The sequence below is a fragment of the Mytilus californianus genome, unplaced genomic scaffold (genome assembly GCF_021869535.1).
Source record: "Mytilus californianus isolate M0D057914Y unplaced genomic scaffold, xbMytCali1.0.p SCAF_77, whole genome shotgun sequence".
In the NCBI taxonomy this organism is placed as follows: domain Eukaryota; kingdom Metazoa; phylum Mollusca; class Bivalvia; order Mytilida; family Mytilidae; genus Mytilus; species Mytilus californianus.
In genome coordinates, this window is record NW_026262731.1 from 291,001 (window position 1) to 301,951 (window position 10,951).

The window sequence follows — 10,951 nt, forward strand, 5'->3', positions numbered from 1 at the left end:
TTCTTCTTGTGTAGATATTTCTTGTAATGGAATTTCTATATTATCGAGTTCATTTAACATTCTCTGAAACCCTGCTCTACCTTCTCTTAAATTATCAGATATTTTATAATCATCTACACCTAAAACATCCCTGACAAAATTAACACCGTATTCTCTTTGAAGAGTGCTAAATTTATAAAACTTTAATACTCCTTTTTGGTAATATGTTAATGCAATATCATTACCTTTTTCATCTTTTACATATAAGATTTGTCTTCCCTTATGATTTTCCCCAACAAAAAAAACCTTTTCATTACGTATAGTTTCACCATTTTTTTTATAAAATTGTTTAATCATTTTTTTTGTAGTTTCTTTTTTACGAATTTTAACATCATTTTCTGATAAATCTCTTGATATTTCAAATTCCTTATTTATATTATTTTGAAACTCTTCATCATCTTGAAAAGACGTTTCTTCTTCTTCATAATCATCATCATAATCATTATTTTTAAACACAGGATTATCAAACTCATAACCTCCTTCAGCCATTTTATTCATCTAAAATATTAGATAATAAACAATAAAAAGAACCTGTTAAAAACAACTTAAGATAAAAATAATTAAATTTTTTATTTAACATTATTTTTACATTTTTTACTAATTTTTCTTTTGTTTCTTCATCCATTTATTTAATTAAAAATTGATTCATAGTTTGGTGGATTTCCGTTATCAACTAAAATTATTTTATTAAAGAAAATCAAAGATTTTCCATTTTTTTTTTTAATTCGTTTTTTACTCTATTTTCTGTTTCCTCAATTAGTTTTTTTCTTTCATCATCTGGTAAACTTTTTAAAATTACTTTTTTTTTATTTTTTTTCATCTCATTAAATTTTTCTAATTCATCTAAAATAAGTTTAAATTCATCTACACTTATCTGTCCGTCAGTTAAAGATTTTGATATTAAATCTTTTATGCTGTTTAACTTGCATTCTGCCATTGTTTTAATTTCATAATGTTTTTTTGATTTTGTTGTCAACTTTCTTCTAATTAATTTAACTAGACCTCCTAAACTTCCACATACAACAGCTGCAATTTGTATGGGAAGTAAGATAGGAAAAGCTATTCCTATACCAGCTAAAACAACAGATGTCGAAATTAAACTTGTATCAACACCATCAGTAACATTAACTCCGCGTTTATATTTTTTGTATAGTGATTTACGTTTATCTCTCTCATTTATTAATGTTTTTTCTATTTCTGTTATTTTTTGTAGTCTATAATTTTGTCCATCTTCTATAGGTAATTCTGGATATAAATCAGGAGCTGTAGGTTGTTTCATTTTTTAAAGTAAAAATTGATTTTTTTTTTTTTTCTCTTAAATCCCACAGAATTCTTTCTTCGCCTGTTCTCCCGGTTTTTTTATTTATTTTTTTTTTGGAATTTTTTTGTTGTTTTTTGGGTGTTTTTAATAACGTTTTTTTACTTTGGATAAAAAAAAATTTTTTGGGAGTAAGAAAATTTTGGTGTTTTTGCGTTTTTTTTTGCTTTTTTTTTTATGAAAATTTAGGGCTCTTTTACTTGAAATGAGGGTAATTTTTTGGGGGTCAAATTTTTTTTTTTTTGGAGGGGGATATAGGTGTGTGATATTGTGTGACCTACAGCCTCCAGTCTAAATCGTCAACTTTCTAAAAAAAAATACATCATTTACAGCAGTGCCAACCATTTTTCCAGCACCAAGTAAGATAGTGCCTAGGTTTATCTATAAATCCACTCGGAGAATATTTTATTTTTTTAAATTGGTAAAGTCATTAATGGACAATGACCCCTATAACTTATAATAAGAAGCCAATTAATGATTTCCGTCACTTATTTTCTTGTCCATAGTGATTTTCTTGGTTCTTTGCAGCTTCTCTCTATCTATATGTGTTTTCAAAGAAAAAGAAAAAAAATTAAAAATCTGTAAACATTAATAAAGTGCATGAATATTTTTGGTATTGTTTTGATTAATTTGTAGATATGTTGTTTTTTTTATGTCAACAGTTTCTCTCTATCTATCTCTCTCTCTCTCTCTTATAGTTTTTATGAGTGTGGTCTAAATTAAAATCGGTAGATTTTTTTTAATTATTTGCCAAAATGTAGTTTATTCTTTTTTAAAAAAGATAATAAAAAGTTTGGGGGACAGAGCATTTTGCAAGCTACAGGTTATGCAGTATTGTCAGATTTTGTATAAACTATACATGGAATACTCAATTTTAGAAAAAAAATAAATAAAAAATGGGATCACGAGACTCGTTTTCTGTCTACAAAACAAAATAGATAAAGTCTCTACACATTCCATCATTAGAGACGAAATATGCCAAAGGGATTTCAACCTCATTAGTCGAAAACAGACTGAGAATGCCATGGCGAAAAATAAAAAAAATAAAAAACGACAAAAAATAATGTTATCCGAGTTATCTCCCCTTATATTGAAAAGTTGAGAAAAAAAAAATATACAAAAAAACGTTCTGTATTCAAAAACTAAAAGTCGTTTTAATCAGATAAATTACATAATTTTCTTCATCAAGATGAAAAGTACTACACATGAATAACATTCCTCTCTCAAAATTTGTATATTATTTAAATCTTGACAGATTGGGTTGTGCTATATGAAAATCTAAGATGGCGGAAGACAACCGTTCTACCCTAAGGGTAATATCTCTAATGAGGAAGACATTTACAATTTCGGTCACGTCGAGTTACTTGTAGATCTCCTTTTGTTGAAAAGGGTTTCTTTTTTCATTTATCTATCTATTATACAGTGTCAGGGGGAGGGGAGAATCGAAAAAAAACTGAATAAAAATACACAAAAATGGATAAAAGAAGGCAAAAGATACAAAAGGGATAGTAAAACTCTTAACCAAACTGACAATGTCGTGACAAAAACTCATCAGCCGAAATAAACGAGAGAAAAAAAATCAAAAGCCAAACAACATCTGATAAATGATACGCTAAAGAGTAGAACTGTAAAAAAATGTGACCTCGCCCTACTCCAAAAAAAAAACAAAACAAACAAACAAAATAATGAAATTATTGATTGAATAATAATCTATAAAATTCGAATGTATCCATATGGATGAATTAATAAATGGAAGAGTCCTACTGCATGGGGCCAACCCAAACATAAAGTATGATAGTTTCTGTTGTATACTTTTCGCTCATACATGAAGTCTATGAAACCTAATGAAATTTGACCTAGAGCCTCCAGTCTAAATCGTCAACTTTCTAAAAAAAAATACATCATTTACAGCAGTGCCAACCATTTTTCCAGCACCAAGTAAGATAGTGCCCAGGTTTATCTATATATCCACTCGGAGAATATTTTATTTTTTTAAATTGGTAAAGTCATTAATGGACAATGACCCCTATAACTTAAAATAAGAAGCCAATTAATGATTTCCGTCACTTATTTTCTTGTCCATAGTGATTTTCTTGGTTCTTTGCAGCTTCTTTCTATCTATATGTGTTTTCAAAGAAAAATAAAAAAAAAAAATAAAAATCTGTAAACATTGTTAAAGTGCATGAATTATTTTGGTATTGTTTTGATTAATTTGTAGATATGTTTTTTTTTATGTCAACAGTCTCTCTCTCTCTCTCTCTCTCTCTCTCTCTTATAGTTTTCATGAGTGTGGTCTAAATTAAAATCGGTAGATTTTTTTTAATTATTTGCTAAAATGTAGTTTATTCTTTTTTAAAAAACATAATTAAAAGTTTAGGCGACAGAGCATTTTGCAAGCTACAGATTATGCAGTATTGTCAGATTTTGTATAAACTATACATGGAATACTCAATTTTAGAAGAAAAAAATATAAATTGGGATCACGAGACTCGTTTTCTGTCTACAAAACAAAATAGAGTCCCTACACATTCCAACATAAGAGAAGAAATATGCCAAAGGGATTTCAACCTCATAAGTCGAAAACAGACTGACAATGCCATGGCGAAAAATAAAAAAAAAATAAAAAACGACAAAAAATAATGTTATCCGAGTTATCTCCCCTTATATGAAAAAATATGCAAAAAACGTTCTGTAATCAAAAACAACTAGTCGTTTTAATCAGATAAATTACATAATTTTCTTCATCAAGATGAAAAGTACTACATATGAATAACATTCCTCTCTCAATATTTGTATATATTTTTAAATCTAGACCGATTGGGTTGTGCTATATGAGAATCTAAGATGGCGGAAGACACCCGATCTACCCTAAGGGCAATATCTCTAATGAGGAAGAAATTTACAATTTCGGTCACGTCGAGTTACTTGTAGATCTCCATTTGTTGAAAAGGGTTTCTGTTTTCATTTATCTATCTATTATACTATTCAGGAGTAGGGGAGAATCGAAAAAAAAACTGTATAAAAATAAACAAAAATGGATAAAAGGCGGCGAAAGATACAATAGGGATAGTAATAAAATTGAGAATGGAAATGGGGAATGTGTCAAAGAGACAACAACCCGACCATAGAACAGACAACAGCAGAAGGTCACCAATAGGTCTTCAATGCAGCGAGAAATTCCCGCACCCGGAGGCGTCCTTCAGCTGGCCCCTAAACAAAAATATATACTAGTTCAGTGATAATGAACGCCATACTAAACTCCAAATTGTACACAAGAAACTAAAATTAAAAATAATACAAGACTAACAAAGGCTAGAGGCTCCTGACTTGGGACTGGCGCAAAAATGCGGCGGGGTTAAACATGTTTATGAGATCTCAACCCTCCCCCTATACCTCTAGCCAATGTAGAAAAGTAAACGCATAACAATACGCACATTAAAATTCAGTTCAAGAGAAGTCCGAGTCTGATGTCAGAAGATGTAACCAAAGAAAATAAACAAAATGACAATAATACATAAATAACAACAGACTACTAGCAGTTAACTGACATGCCAGCTCCAGACTTCAATTAAACTGATTGAAAGATTATGTCTTCATCATATGAATATCAGGCACAATCCTTCCCGTTAGGGGTTTAGTATCATACCATCATAACATATATGAGAAGAACATAACCCGTGTCATGCCAACAACTGGTTTTTAAATAAATGTGTTTAGTGCCGATGCAAAGACCACTCTCAACCGAACTGACAATGTCATGACAAAAACTCATCAGCCGAAATAAACGAGAAAAAAGGATCAAAAGCCAAACAACAGTATATTAGGCGCAACATAGAAAACCAAAGACTGAGCAACACGAAACCCTCAAAAAATGGGTGATCTCAGGTGCTCCAGAAGGGTAAGCAGATCCTGTTTCATATGTGGCACCCGTCACTTGGCGATTTTGCAAATAAAGAAGGAATGTGTTATAATTTTCCAGGAACTCCCAAAAAACATGAATTACAGGGTGTCAAATCGATAAACGTGCTTAAAATAGGCTCCTTTTCATAAAAAAGAATTGATGATAATGTATTTGTGTTTATTGTACAGTGGCAAATATTAAATGCATACAAGGACGAGAATATTTAAGTGTGATATGAATATGAATAAATCTTGGCTCTGTACAAGAAATATTTTGCTTGCTTAACCGAATTTTTAACAAACTAGTTGACAAACCGTCTCTGACAATCTATCGAAATCCAAATAGCATCGGTTTTGATTAAGTGCAGATTTGTTGGTTTTATTTGGGGGAAAAGGGGTGCGTTTTACGTACAGTGGCAAATATTACATGCATATCAGGACGAAAACATGTAAGCGTGATATGAATATAAATAAATCTTGCTTTGTTACAAGACATACTTTACTTACCTAGCGGAATTTTCAACGAACTAGTCGACAATCCGTCACATTCTCATATAGCTCTGACCCTCTCAGTCCTACGCTTTAGCGTATTATTTGTCATATCAGTTGATCTTTGTTTTTTAAGATTAAGACTCCAGATTCTTATGTTTTATTTCGGGGAAAAGGGGAGTGGTAAATACAAATTCTCTGATAACTCTCCATCCAAATCAAAATTTATACAAGTAAACCAATATAGGTCAAAGTATGGTCTTCAACACGGAGCCTTGGCTCACACCGAACAGCAAGCTATAAAGGGCCCCAAAAATTACTAGTGTAAAACCATTGAAACGGGAAAACCAACGGTCTAATCTATATAAAAAACGAGAAACGAGAAACATAGACGTGATTTAATAGGAGTAAAATTTGACCCTCACAGTCATAAGTCTTATAAAGCCACAATGTTATGTTGTATATATTAACACACAACATAGATAAATATTTTCTTAAATATTGTTCATAAAAAAAAGTCTGGTTTTTAATCATAAAAAAAAAATCCAAACAAAACATGTAAAATATACAGCAAAACTGTATTCAAGTGTAATATATAGCGATTGGTAATTCTTTTGTTTATGAATTTATTGAAAACTTTCTTTGTATATCATTTTGCCTCTTGAGTTAAATTTCATTAATATTCATCAACTTGCAAATGAAGAAGAAAAAATTCTGGGGATTTGTCTCTCATTCTTTTCCATAGAATTGCAGTTTCAATTCACATAATTCTGTAAAGTTTTACGCATCATTAGTGTCTTTCAATTTCTAATAGTTGTACTATATTCGAAGTCAACACCAAAAATCTTCAATTCTGCACAAGTATATATCATTCTATCAATGTTTTATTTTGACTTTACGTTCTGTTTTTATAACTTAACATTTTACTGTTTCAAGTCAAGACTCCAAACTACTTCAACTGTACGTTGTGTAGTTTTGAATGAGCATATTGTATGGTAAGTCTATAGTGACATTCAAATGATATAACAACATGCTATCTTAGCTTAACATCACCTAGTTTCAACTGTAAGTCATGTAGTTTTAAATGAGCATATCGTGTGGTAAGCCTATCGTGACATTCTTATGATATAACAACGTGCTATCTTAGCTTAACATCACGTACTTCCAGCTGTACGTGGTGTAGTTTTAAATGAGCAAATTGTATAATAAGCCTATTGTGACATTAAAATGATATAACATCATCCTATCTTAGTTTAACATTACAAAATTTCAACTGTACGTCGTGTGGTTTCAAGTGAGCATATTGTATGGTGAGCCCATCGTGACATTATACTGATACACCATTGTGATATCTTAGCTTAACATCATGTACTTTCAACGTTGCATCGTGTTGTTTTAAGTCAACACATTGTATGGTAGGCCTTTCGTTTCAATATAGTGGTGTAGCATCGTGTTATCTTATCTTAACATCATGTACTTTCAACTGTACGTCATGGTGTTATAAATCAACAGATTGCATGATAGACCTATCGCAATATCACAATGATATAACATCGTACTATCTTAGCTCAACATTTATTAATAACAAGTCAGCATCATACATTTTAGCTATTCATTTTATTTGTTATCATAGCAATCGAAGTGGATGACTGAGCATTATCCATCTGCAAGCTAACATCATGCAACGTCAACTTCACATCATGTACTTTAAACTCAACGTAACGTGTGTTTGGCATATCATCACAACATCGTAACTTATCATTATATTATCACAACTAAAGCACTTGTCATTGCAAGTCAACATTGCGCAGATTCAATTTAGCATATTGTAATTTAGAGTTAGCATTATGCTGACTCAATTCAACATCACGCTGTCTTAAGTTTACATTTTAAGCTTCAGCATAATGTTTTGTAAATCTGTAATATATGACAGCTGAGGCTTTCCATAGCAGTGTATCAAACATGCAACAACGGTTTAAAATTTTAGTAGTTTAAATATTAAATCACAATTTATTTGGCTTATGTCTTCTGAAGATATTTACATACTCCAGAAACCTGTAGAATTATTGGAAAACTAATCCTCTCACAGGAAAATAGTTGTAGTAAAGCCAAGTGTAATCATTAGTACGAAAGTAATGTTGATTAGTCTGCTCCTTGTGGGCGCTGTGATTAGCAATAAAATATTTGTTTGTTTGCTAAACACACTCAACTGGCCACTATTAACACAACGCAGATTACGTGCACGCCTGGTTATGATGTACAAGATCACACATCATCTTGTTGCTATATCATCTAGCACAATACTCATTACATCAGACTCAAGAACCAGAAAACATCATTCACAAACCTTCAGGCGTATTTATACATCCATAGACTCGTACAGATTTTCATTTTCCCATAGACAATCTTCTACCAACTTCAGTTGTTAATTCACAGACAGTCAACTCTTTCAGAGAGCAGCTCACATATGCTGTTCTGTCCACTCTCATTTGAATAGCTTCATCTCCTGTACATAGTTTTAATCACTACGCCTGTTCTTTGCACCGTTTCTTTTTTAATATAACTGCATATTAACTTGTTGTAAATACATAGGCCACGCATGCACCAGCTATTGATCATCTTTCTTCAGATGGCAGACTGGAAAACTTAAATAGAACTTTTAGTTGCGGAAGGTATTTCAAGAACTTTCTCCTATATGTTTAATCAATTATGAATATAGTATTTGTGACTGTCTGGCCTGTGACTGCTGTCCGTTTACCAATATATCTTTGCTTACTAACAAAGACAAAATCACCAAATAATTATCTGTTAAACATTACACAGATAATAATAAAGTAATTTTGTTGTTGGTAGTAGGGCAATGTCGGCAGTTTTCGACCACTTAACGGTAAGTTCGATTATGACGTCAGAGAAAAACAATGGTCATCTTGACGTTACCAGTAATTATCTTTACATATTGGCCATTATTTTCGTCGAAGAAACAATACAGAATTTTTGATTATTGCATTAGTAATGACTATTTTAACGTTGTTAAATATTCGGGTATTTTCGACCACTTTATAATTTCCTTCCGTCATTACACTGATTACACTATATTATGGTTCGACCCCAGAATCAATTGGTCATGAAGTGTTTAATTGATAATAATTTTGCCGTCGTAAGTGGAGATAAACGGCCATTTTACTTCTTAAAGTGATACCGTTTCGGTATTCACACGAAAATTACAAGTTTCGATCAGCAACTGATATTATTCAGGCAGTCCTTAAAAAAAATAGAATTCAATGTTGAGTTTCTGAAAATTTCGAAAGACCTGTTTGAAGCGGATTTCATCAGAAGAAATGAACGTCTACAACTGTTCGCACGGGGCTTGTGAATACTCGTGCGTATTTCAATTAATTGTCGTGATCTGTATTGATAAGATCACACTGAGGACTATTTTGTGTGCTCTTTATGTGAATAATTATAGTGTTGTACGTGCTATTTTTCATTCAGTGTGCCCTACTGAAGGTCCATAATTGATTGATAAAGAACACGAACTTGTATATGTATTGAACTCCATTTTTTTAAATGGGGATCGTGCCGGGGCACACTAGATATACCATGGACATTATTTTTGTTTGTTTTAAGGCACTAAGGGGTCATCAAAATGAGTGATGTTCGATCTAGTCTTCCAAAATAAATGGGACAATGTCCTATTACAAATAAGACTGTCAAAATTGGGCTGATTATTATTGGATGCTAGGATTGAACTTGAAATAAAAAAAGACAGGACCAGAAATCATAATAAAAACATCAAGCACGAGCAGATTACAAGATAGCTTCAAAGCGCATAAAAGTCTGGGTAGAACTTTCAACGGAAAAAATCTTGATCTTACACACATTATCCCCAGTCCTATAATATAAGCCTTCGTAGGTTCATATCGTCTTCATTCGACGTTTTTTATCGGATTTTTTTTTACTATCAATGCCGAACCAGTAAAATAAATATCCAATAAAAAACGTCGAATGAAGACGATATGAACCTACGAAGGCTTGTATTATAGGACTAACATTATCCCCCTCAACCAAATAAAAATAAAATAGTTTCTCCCTAAAGTTACGCAAAGTAATTATTTATGACAAAAATATATTTAGCAGAAAAACGATTAGAACAAATTGCCGAAGCCACGCTAATGTATATCATTTTTAAAATGTTCTGTATTCTAAGATAAAATAGAGGCGGGAGATACCAAAGGGACAATCAAACTCTAGAGCCAGAAAAAAAAGGAAAAAAGACCGATGACAGTCAACACAAACACAACACAGAAAACTAAAGACTGAGCAGCAACACAAACACAACACAGAAAACTAAAGACTGAGCAACACAAACCCCACAAAAACAAAAGACTGTGCAACACGAACCCCACAAAAAACTAAAGACTATGCAACACAAACCCTTACAAAAAACTAAAGACTGTGCAACACAAACCCGTACAAAAACTAAAGACTGTGCAACACGAAGACAGTCAACACAAACACAACACAGAAAACGAAAGACTGAGCAACACAAACACAACACAGAAAACTAAAGACTGAGCAACACAAACCCCACAAAAAACAAAAGACTGTGCAACACGAACCCCACAAAAAACTAAAGACTATGCAACACAAACCCCACAAAAAAAATAAAAACTGTGCAACACGAATCCCACAAAAAAATAAAGACTGTGCAACACAAACCCGTACAAAAAACTAAAGACTGTGCAACACGACCCTCCCAAAAAAAACATGTATTCCAAATATCGAAAATAACAACAGATAACGTAGTACAGTATACATGTAGCTATATTATTTTGTTTAAAACATTACACTGTAGTAATAAATATATAAAATTTGTAACAAGTTATACATTCATTGTCAAAAATTTGTCACGTAAAATATCTGACGCTTTTTAGAGGCAATCATCACACTCATATGGAAAGCTAACGATGTCGTCAATATGCACACAAGAAAAACAACACCAGAGCATTTTGCTTGATAAAAGGAGGAGCAAATCTCGCAACATATATAAACATCGTCTGTTTCAAGAAAAGCCTGGAAGTAGTCGATTTCTCCGATTTCTTTTGATTTTTTGATAATTTACGTTTCTTATTTTCTTCCGTTCTTTTCTTATTCTCGTTTTTCTTCTCCTCCTTTTTAGCATGTTCCTCTTCCTTTAGTTTGCGT